Source organism: Mus musculus, chromosome 13, assembly GCF_000001635.26.
Source record: "Mus musculus strain C57BL/6J chromosome 13, GRCm38.p6 C57BL/6J".
Lineage (NCBI taxonomy): Eukaryota > Metazoa > Chordata > Mammalia > Rodentia > Muridae > Mus > Mus musculus.
In genome coordinates, this window is record NC_000079.6 from 49,250,118 (window position 1) to 49,258,096 (window position 7,979).

The following is a 7,979-nucleotide window of genomic DNA, read 5'->3' on the forward strand; positions in this document are numbered from 1 at the left end:
CACACACACACACACACATGCTAAATTAAAATCTTAAAACCAGGAAACAAATATGTGAGGAGGAAGAAGAGAAGGAGAAAGAGGAGGAGGAGGAGGAGGAAGAGAAGAAGGAGGAGGAGGAGAGGAAGGAGGAGGAGGAGGAGGAGGAGGAGGAGGAGGGAGGAAGTGAGAATGTCTGTAGAGACACCAGACCCTCGGAAAGCTGGCGTTACTGGCAGTTGTGAGCTGTCTGATGTGCATGGTGGGAACCAGACTCCGGGTCTCTGCAAGAGAGAAGCAAGTGCGCTTAATTGCTGACCCACCTCTCCAGTTCTCCATAACAGATATTTCTCAAAGCGTCGTACTCGTAAACAATCTCAAACATCCCCAAAGCCACTGTGCTCTGTACTTGTCAGAGAAGATGTAGGCTAGTTGATCATGGTGATCCGTGCCTGTGACCAACACTTGGGAGGTGGAGCCAAGAGCATCAGAAGTTCTATCTAGACCAGCCTGTACTGGAGACCTTGTCTCAAAAACCAAAACCAACACTAAAGCCAGAAACAAAACAAAACAAAAACTGGGAGGGAAGAAAGCAAGCAAGTTATGAGATGGCACTCATTCTACAGACAGGGAAACCAAGGCTGAGAGAAGGGTCAGTCTGGTCCAAGGTCACTTGGTTGTAAGGATTAGCCTCGTTATAGTGATCTGAAGAGTTTCCCCCTAAGCACAGCTTTCCAGAGGCAGCCTTGGGTTTTCATTCGCTGGAGGCTGCTCCCAGATAAGCTGGGAGGTAAGAAGGTGACCTGGTAGCTCAAGGGTCACCAGAGGCTTAATACTCAGGGGCCTGTTAAGCTTCTTTGATACCTAGCACCCACCTACTGAGAAGGGCTGGCCTCTAGGGCCAGGTTGTCTCCAGACAAGCATGACAGTCCTGCCCTCCCTCCCCCATGATGCCCTCACACATGCTAGACCCGCAGCAGCTGCTTGGTTCTTAGCAACTGTGGGGTTCCTGTGTTTCAATTCTGACTCTCTCTGGGCTGGGCTTGGCCTTTTGGGACCCTGGGTAAGGCTCCACTCCTTTGGGGGCTCCTGTCTCTTTCTCCAAGTCTCAGTGAAAAGGATAGTTTGTGGCTAGCCAACTTAGTGTAAGGATTCTTTTTTGTTTTCTTTGTTGTGGACCAGTGAGTTTCATAACAGGAACATAGGCACAGGACTAGTAATAGTAACACCACAGAAGACAATGTATCTCAGTGAAGGGAGGGGCCTATAAGTCCCTCCCCTAGAAGGGGAGGGATTTTTGACTCCTCCAGGCTAGGGCCTGTGGGGGAAAGTGTACCACTATCCTCTAAGTAGTGAGGCTCTGCCCCCTGAAAGTTGCTTAAAGATTTCCCACTGTATCGAGGCCTGAAGCACAGGTGAGTGTCAGCCCTGAACAACACAGTTCATTTCAGATCTTCCGAAGTAACATTCCGAAATGACATTTTACTCTTCTTATATTAATTATCTTCGGTGTTTGGAGAGGTGATTTGGCCCAAAGCAAATCTGAACCCCAGTAGCAAATTCTATTAGGAACTTAAAATATAATCCCCTGTGGCTTGATGCTCTGTCTCTTGAGCCCACAGTAAGACTCTGTTCATTGGGGCCTTGGGAGCAGCCATGAGCCTGCTTTCTCTAGCTTGCCTTGTAGCCCTCCAAGGTCTTTCACTTCACCCATCAATGCCTTCCAGTCCACGCTATCCATGTTTCTCCTGGTGTGATGGTCTCAGAAAACCTGTCGGTGTCCTCAGTAGCTCGTGGATACCATCTGGCAAGAGCTTCCACCCCCAGATATTTCTGGATCCCCTCTCTGTTTTCAGATCTGAGATGAACCATTACCCATGGACCACATCCCAATTTATTCAATAAATAATGCCCAGCAACACTTTAAACATTGTGGTCCCCCTCAACCCCGGTTTACTTTGTTTCTTTCCTCACACCCCCAAGGGTTTTTCTCTGTAGCCCTGGTTGTCCTGAACACACTCTGCGGACTAGGCTGGCCTCAAACTCACTGAGATCCACCTGCCTCTGTCTCCTGCCTGCTGGGATTAAAGTGAGGAGCCAATACTGCCCAGTCAAACACTCTCAACAATACATTTCCTAATATTAGCAAACTGGACAGGATACAGTCATGCCCAACCACCCCTTACTTCAAAGCCTCTCTCTTCTCTTGTGTAACAGTTTCTTCTGAGATTGACTCATTTCATCCTTGGAGGGAAGCTCTTCAAGTGGGTAAACAACTCAAAATAGCTTCAGGAAGTCCGTGAAACTGACCAGATTCACTAGGTCCCTCCCTCCCAGAGTAAGCAATGAAAGTTGAGAGTCCTTCTCAGATGAGAGGAAGGTAAACTGCAAAGGAGACCAGCTACCTGGAAGAAGCAGACACTAACAGAGAGGCTTGGAAGAAGTTTAGATCAGTGTTGCTTGGAAAGGACCCTCTCCAACTTATTGAAGCCCCTGCAGTGAACTCTAGGTTCTCAGCTTTGTGAGCTGTCACCCATGCTGGGGTGGCCTTTGGGGAAGCAGCTGACTTTGAGTTATTTCTGCTCCTATAAGTAACCTCTCACCCCAATAAAACTCATTGGTTCACTACGTTGGCCTTTAGTGGTATCCATATTTTTTGGTCTGTCACAGGCTCGCTATCTGGGGTGAGTAGATGTGTGTGTTGTGTCTCCCCATGAAGTTTTGCCACACATCACTGCTCAGTGATTACTACAAGCACCCAGGAGAACCTCGGCTGAATCATCCACGGCCTGCCTGAAGCAAGCTTTCCTTGGTTCATGTCCAACATCACTGCTGATGGGTTCTCCGTTCCACCTACACTGTAAGACAGCTCATCCCAGCTTTCCACCACTCTAGAAAAGCCCTTTCGCTGTAATCGGTGCCCGTTACATCCCTGCCAGGACGCTGCAGGCGCCGCGCATCTCAGCATTTCTGCTAACGTTCTCTTCAAGGCCAGTGCAGCCAAGAGCTTTCTCTACTTCTCTTTTTTGAATCCTCACCAGCGAAACCTTAAAATAAATGCCCACATTTCTACCAGAATCACTTTTTAAGCCTTAAAAAAACAACAACAAAAAAAACCTTACACATAATTATTAAAAAGTAGGAAAAGAAAGCACATCTTAAAATTACCCAGACTCAAAGACTCAACTCAACAAGTTTCTATACAGTTAGACCAGCCAATTCTGAAGCTCTGTAGCATTGCACTGGATTTTAGACTTTCAGTATTGAATATTATTTTATATACCCACCTTCCATCAAAGCAAATGTCGTTTCTCTTATCCACAGTAGTCCCTCCTCACCTCTAATGCCTAGCCTTTCTTGTTCTCTTTTCTTCATGTTGTACTGGACCTACATGTACATTTGTTTACATACACTCATATTGGCTAGGTTCTGCGTATGAAGGAGAACACACGTTTTTCTTTCTGAAATTGTGTAACCATGCTTAATACATCAGCCCCTTTTCCTGAAAAAAAATTGTGATTTCGTTTTTATTACAGCTGAATAGGATTCCACCGTTTTATAAGTAGTACCTTAACTACTTTCAAACCCAGGGTAAATGGCTGAGGTCCCTATTTAACATCTCAAAGTGAACCCTGCTGCCTGGTTCTCCTACATCCCTCAGTCCTTGTTCCTGGACCCTTCTGGCTGGCATACCATGCCTCTCACCCTACACTCTCTAGCCTAGGGTCTGGGCCGCTTCCCCCCCTAGCTTCTCTTCCCTATATAATCAACCGTTTTGGTTACTTGGTCCTTTCCCTCTATTCTTTTGATACCTTTGGAACACCGGGCTGCTGGTTCCCCTCTCCCTTCCCCTTCCCTCCTCCACATATGGCCTTGCTCAGTCTGGTCATGACCGCTCTGGACTCCCCCAGATGTGCCTGCCTCTGGCTGTGCTCTCCCATATAGCTACAATAACCTTTCCCCTCCACCATACCTAGGAGCAGTCATGTCCTTGCTATCCTTTTTATTTCTTCTTTTCATTCATTAACAGATTATCATTATATGTTAATCTTTTGATGGACAGTCAGGTTGATTCCAACTGTTTGCAATACACACGAGGTGCAAATATTCCTATGATAAGGTATGGAGTTTCCTGGGTATATGCTCAGGAGTAGAATAGCTGGGTTTTATGCTAGTTCACTTTTTAATGTTTTGAGAAATCTCCAAACTGATTAACACCATAGATGTACTAATTAGCACCTTACCAGCAGTGAATAAAAATTAATTTCTCTCCAAATCCTCTCCAAAATTTGTGTCAGATTTATTGATGATGACCATTCTAATTAGTGTGAGGAGGTATCTCGGAGTAGTTAATTTTCCTGATGGCTTAGAGATATTGAACACTTTCAAAAGTAATTTTGGCAATTTGTATTTGTCTTAATCCATTTAGTGTTACTATAACAGAATAACACAAGCCAGGTAATTTATAAACAGTGATGACATTTTCATGGTTCTGGAGCTAGAACATACTCAGATGCTTGGGTCTGACAGGAACCTTCTGCTTGCTTTGAAAAGTAGTTAAGAAATCACACAGCAGAAAGGGAGGGGCTTATTTCAACTCTGCCTCCTGAATAGTAGAATTTAAGGTATCACCTCGGCACTGTTAACACTGTCATTAAGTCTCTAACATGTTGTTCTGTCATGGTGACAAAACACCCTGACCAGGGCAACTTACAAAAGGAAGCGTCTCCTTGGGCTTGTAGTTGAGTCCATGATGGTGGTGCAAAGGCAGAAGTGGCAGCAGCAACTGAGAGCTCACATCTTGATCCACGAGCAGGAGAGGGACAATGGGAATAGGAATGTCTTTAGAAATCTCCAAGTGCCATACTTCCAGCAGCAAGGCTACATCCACACCACCTCTTGGCCTGAGGAGATGCACTGTTAGGAGGTGTTGCCTTGTTGGAAGAAGTGTGTCATTGTGGGGCTGGACTTTGAGAGAGCTTCCTTCTAGCTGCCTCAGGATGTCAGTATTCTCCTGTTTGCTTTTGGAACAATAAGTGGAACTCTCAGCTCCTTCTCCAGGGCCACATCTACCTGGATGCTGCCATGCTCCCCACACGGTGATAATGGACTGAACCTCTGAACCTATAAGCCAGCCCCAGTTAAATGTTGTCCTTTGTAACAATTGCTTTGGTTTCTGTGTCTCTTCACAGCAATGGAAACCCTAACTAAGGCACTTCTTAATCCTCCACAAGCAGCCACCAACTGGGGACTAAATATTCACATACCAGAGACTTATGCAGAACCTCTAGTTCAAGCCACATTAAAGCCGTGCGTAGCTCTAGGATTCTCTAAAGCGCTTGTATTAGTGCATTTTGCTTTGCTCTAAAGAAGCACACAAATCGCCAGGCAGTGGTGGGGCACGCCTTTAATCCCAGCACTTGGGAGGCAGAGGCAGGTAAATTTCTGAGTTCGAGGCCAGCCTGGTCTACAGAGTGAGTTGCAGGACAGCCAGGGCTATACAGAAAAACCCTGTCTTGAAAAAACAAACAAACAAACAAACAAACAAAAAAAGAAGCACACAAAGCAGGTGAATTTCACAAAGAAGGGAGGTTCACTCCACTCTCTATTCTGGAGGTTCAAGGATGTGACATCAGCATCAGCTCAGCTCTGAGAGAGACTGACAGTAAGTGTGTTCATGGGAGGAGGTCACGTCTGACTAGGATCTCACACTTTTTTCCAAGGACCTCCGAGACACCCAGGACCTCCTGCTATGATCTACCTCTTAAAGGTCTCACCTCTATCATCATACTAAGGACTGGACCTTCAATAAGTGAACTTTTGGGGCAGTTAACGATTTCCACATTATAGCATCCCTCAAAACTCTCCTAGCCTCCAACGATATCCAACTCCCAAGCTACCTACACACTCTCCAGCACCTGTGACAGCAACCTCCCCCCCACAAACCCCCCCTTCCTTCCCCACCCCTACATGTGTACCTATCACACAATCAGCAGCAGCCTTTTGTAACCCTTCTGTGCAGGGTACCAAACTTGACAAGCCTAGGCTCACAGGTGCTTACTCTCTGCACTCAGAACAGTGGTTCTTAACCTTCCTAACTCTGTGACCCTCATGCAGTGCCTCACGCTGTCGTTACCCCAATCACAACGTTATGTTGCTGCTACCTCATAGGTGGAAATCATAATGTAAACATCTGTGCTTTATGATGGTCTTAGGTGACCCCTCCGATCGAGTCGTTTGACTTGCAAAGGCGTCGTGACCGATAGATTGACAACTGCCAACTTAGAGCTACCAGTCTAAAACAGAGGTTTCTGCTTGGTCACACTCTGAAGACTTTGGGGAATGGTTCTACCTGGGTCTCCCCAGTTTCTGTTGATCCTGAAAACCCTCACTGTGATACAGCCCAGCCGTTCATGCATGCCTGTCTCAGGCTCATACAGTGGGACCTGCATCTCTCGAGGTATCCTTCCTCAGTTCCTCCTTTAGACCTTCAGCCTTTTGCCTCTGACCCTGAGGCCCTGACAGCTATGATGGTCCATTGTCCCTATTATTGACTAGATAAAGAGTCACCATTGAGACCCCTCTGAATGTGTCTGTGCAGGAGTTTTCAGAACAGGAAAGACCCACCCCAAGTGAGAAAAACACCAGCCCAAGGCCTGGGATGCTGAACTCAATGAAAAGAAGAATGTGGCCTGAGCACCAACATTCATCACTGCTGCCATGACTTCCCTGCTCTGACAGGCCATACCCTCAGATCCTGTGTCAAAGCAAACCCTTCCTCTTTTTAAGTTGCCTTAGTCATTCCTTTGTCTCAAAAGTGAAAGAAGACACAAATGGAACTCAAGCCCCTGGCCCTCAGCCCTATGTCATCTTCAGGTGAGCCCAGCTAGTGTTTCAGGAGACTCACCTCAGCAGCACTGTGGGCCCCAGCAAAGATACAGGTCCCAAATGCTCTTTTTCCTGCTGGTCCCATGAGATATGCTAGGATTTGGGCTCTGTAATAAACTTCGTCTTTTTGCCACTTTGGTCAAAGTATCCCCACGTGTCCTGGATCTCGCTGAAGCCCCTCACAAATCACAGCAATGACCTCATCTGAGGTTCTGGGATGACAGGGATCAGGGGCACCATCAATACTTTACACAATACACCCTGTATCAGCATTTGTCCTCATTGTCTTGCTTGTCACCTCCCTTGACTGCAGTCCAAATAAATTCCTTGAGCCTGAACCTGTGTTGCAGAGTCTGTTCCAGAGAGCAGCAGGGTCATCCTCTGTGAGAGGGAAAAGACAGACGCTGCGTCCAGTGAGACTCTGCGAAGACAGAGGACTCAGTGTCACACGTCATCTTGCTCCCTAAGAGGTGGGCTGCTTTGAGATGAAAAGCTGTCTCCCCTAGAAATGGATGGGCTTTGCTGCTGTTAGTAGTTTTCCTATTGTCCTTTGGAGATAGGACTTGCTTTTCTTCAAAAGGGGCAATGATTTACATCTTTGAGTTTTGATAAAGAAAGGGAAAGCCAGGCTCCCTTTTGGATTGGAGACTCTTGAAGAAAGGGGGTGTTGTATTTGTATGGGTTGTCAGGGCCCTGAAAACTGAGCTTCCTGTAGGGCAGGTATGGCTCTGGCAGGATAGAAAGGGTCTCATATTTCACCGGAGTGCTGTGAGCCTGGTTTGTGAATGCAGGAAATGTGAGCAAGACAAGAGATTCTAACAGACATTGCTGGTCCCTGTCGGCAGCTGCTGTGTGGGACAGGTCAGTTCTTTGTAGAAGGTCTGATCTAATAGGAAATCAATGTTCTGATGTCTCTTCCTGAGGCGAAATCAGAAATCAGCCTCCATGAGAACATCTTCCTTCTGGTTCCAAAAAGGTCTAAACTTTTGGGTAGCTTGCTCCTCTCATGGTCATAGGACCCTCCATCTTGAGTCACATGGCCACTCTGAGCCAATCCCTGGGATTGAAGGAACTGGGTTCTTGCTACTCCTACCCATGTAATGGATGAAGAG